This window comes from Hibiscus syriacus, unplaced genomic scaffold, assembly GCF_006381635.1.
Source record: "Hibiscus syriacus cultivar Baekdansim isolate YM2019G1 unplaced genomic scaffold, ASM638163v2 tig00110819_pilon, whole genome shotgun sequence".
Taxonomy (NCBI): domain Eukaryota; kingdom Viridiplantae; phylum Streptophyta; class Magnoliopsida; order Malvales; family Malvaceae; genus Hibiscus; species Hibiscus syriacus.
In genome coordinates, this window is record NW_024062875.1 from 343923 (window position 1) to 346879 (window position 2957).

General features: G+C 35.5%; 1 pseudogene; it reads left to right on the forward strand.

The window, feature by feature from the left end:
* The first annotated feature begins 1080 nt into the window (after nucleotides 1-1080).
* LOC120142162 lies at nucleotides 1081-2252 on the forward strand (annotated as a pseudogene).
* The last annotated feature ends 705 nt before the right edge of the window (nucleotides 2253-2957 follow it).

The window sequence follows — 2957 nt, forward strand, 5'->3', positions numbered from 1 at the left end:
ATATTATTATTTAGGGGTGTGGGTGGGGGAATGTGCACCTACCAGAAATCTACACTTATTTTATTTACTCGAAACTATGGGATCCAATCAATGGCGCCATTAATAGAGGCTTCAATCACATGATAAAGCGCTTCAGCTCAAAGCATCGAAGTTATTACTATTTGCATCCCAAAGTCTGCATCTCCAATCTCAAGCATGCTTAAGCAAAGTTATTCTTATTTTTCATCTCACTATACTTCATTCACATTAAATTATTTTTTTTTATTTAAAAGTCAAAACGCATTATCCTGTTAGACTAATTACAAATAGTCTCTTAACTTTAAATTTTTTTATTTGGTTGGATGAAAAAAAATGAGAATATATATATTTTTAGTGTGTTTAAATTTATATTCTACCAAACATTCTATTGAAAAATAAATAAATGTCATCTTTTTAAGTTCCTACCCCTTTAATTTTCCATCCTTCCAATTTTCTACCAATCCTACCAAACAAATTCATTAGTTATATTGTTGATAATTTTATTTTGACACATTTTTTTAATTTAATTAGAAAAAAATTATTTTACTCAATTTATTTTAAATTTTATTTCACTTAACTTGATTTAAAAATTTAAATTATGCTAGAATGATAAAATATGACTACCATTCAATCAAATACTCCCTCTGACGTTACTAATAATTTTATATTGAATACATATCCAAATAAATAAAGATATGATATACTTGGGAATATCGGAATTTATGTTTATTAGGCATTATGCTTGTCAATTGTAATTGTGGTCTTAGGGGGCTGTTTAGTCCGGGATGTCTAGTAAAAATCTTCTTTGTCTAGTAAATATACAAAAAATCCTTTTTTTTAAAAACCAACATGTACATTCAAATCAACCAAATACCCAGATTCAACACTTACATCAGAATTCAAGTATATAATGAAATGAACAGATCCAGACAAGCTATTTCTCGACACTTTTTTATAGAAAGAAGAAACTTATAGCTTTAGCCGTATTCGTGTGCAAAACTGCCTGCCCCAAGTGGCCTATAATTAGGGTTTTCACTGACCCACGTCTCTACCCATCTCTTTTCCAAACTGCAACACTTGAAGACCAGTAGAAGAGAGAAGAAAAACCAAACGCTTGCTTTCAACACGTAGACATGGATAGAAGACGCTCTTTCTTTTTAGTGGCACTTGCCCTAGTTTTCATTTCCATGGAAGCTACCAATGCGCAAGGTAAGGCAAAGGCAGCAGAAGGCACCATACGATGCTGCTTCAACGCATTATGATGTTTCTGGCTCCGAGCAGAAGTGGACGAGAAAGAGTTTTTGCCAAGCAAGAGGAGCTTGTAATGGAAAGGTACTCACATGTCCGAGCCAATGCCCTCAAAGGAAGCACAAAAAGAATAAGAAGTCAAAGGATGTTTCTTTGATTGCAGTAGCAAATGTGATCACCTGCAAATGTAAGTATATAACACATAGGTTGTATGTATATATGTAATGTATGTATGTACGGTGATGAATTGAAGTTGTTTGACAGGGAGAAAGCCGAACTGTAATGGATATGGGTCGCTGTGTTTGATCCAGGTTTTGGTGGTGATGGAGTTATGTTCTACTTCCATGGGCCAAGGAGGAAACTTCGCCATTGTATCAGATGATAATCTCCAAATCATGCGCATTTCATCGGATCACGACCGGAAGACGGACACGAGACTACACCTGGGTGCAAAGCCCGGCTGTGATGTTCGACACTCACACTCTGGTCCTAGCAGCAAAGAGAGTCTCTAAATGGACGACGGCGTCGATGCTCTCACCATAAATATGACGGCGAAGCAGTAAATATCCCCACCGAAGGTGACGCCGAATGGAGGACTGATTCCGAGGAAAGAAGATAATAGAAAGAACCGATGAAACCAACGGCGTTAAAGTCACGGTTGCAGGGCTGGTGGAATTGAATGTAAAGTTAGAGCCATTGGAGAACATGAAACAAGATTCACAATTACCAGTTACCGGTTGATGATGCGTTTGCACATTTGGAGACACAGTTCAAATTCACACAAGTGACCCTCTCGTGGAAGGAGTATTGGGAAAGACTTACCGGCCGGACTACGTTAGCCCCGTGAAACGGGCGTGCCGATGCCGATGATGGGCGGGGAAGACAAATACGTAACGCCGTCGCTGTATTCGCCTCTCTGCCAAGCTTGCAGATTTAAAGGACAAATCGGTTCAGCTTCCACATAAGGATAAACTCAATGTATACTGATTAAAATAAAAAAGCGCATACATTACATGTATGTATATCGTCTTTGTGGTCGAAATTGTAATGTAAAGGCTAGATTTTTGCTAATGACGTATCATTATTTTGAACAAAGATGTACACTAATTTATTAATAAAGAAGTTAATTAGTTTTGCATGTTTGATCTGCAAATAATTGTATCGTAAGAACTTTCCTTTAAAAGCTAGCATTTAAGGCACTTGTGAATATCTAAGAAATATGATGCATCTTGATACACTAATGAATAAAAATTAACCAATAACTAGTTGATATAGTGTTTAAGGTTTGAATCTTGATTTTATAAATAAATAATTGGTTTTTAAAGATTTGTTCAATCACAAAGTTTAAGGATTTCGAAACATCTCACTAAATTTTGATACTCAGAATAGGTTTCAAAATATTCATTTAGGTTTAAAACTCAAACTCAAACTCAATTTTAAATTTTATCATTTTATCTTCTTTGATGGTGTGACTTTATTAAGTTCTGATCAATCATGAAATATCTCCACTTAATTTAAAAAAATCGAATTCAAAGTGTTACATTTTGGGTCACATGTTGATTTCGGGTCAAATTTGAGGTCAGTTGAATTTGAATCCAAACGAGTTGGTCTGGATAAGAATGAGTACACGAACACTAGTGATCTCGGTAGTTAAGGAATGATGTTGTTCCTTAAAGTTCCGGATTCGAGCA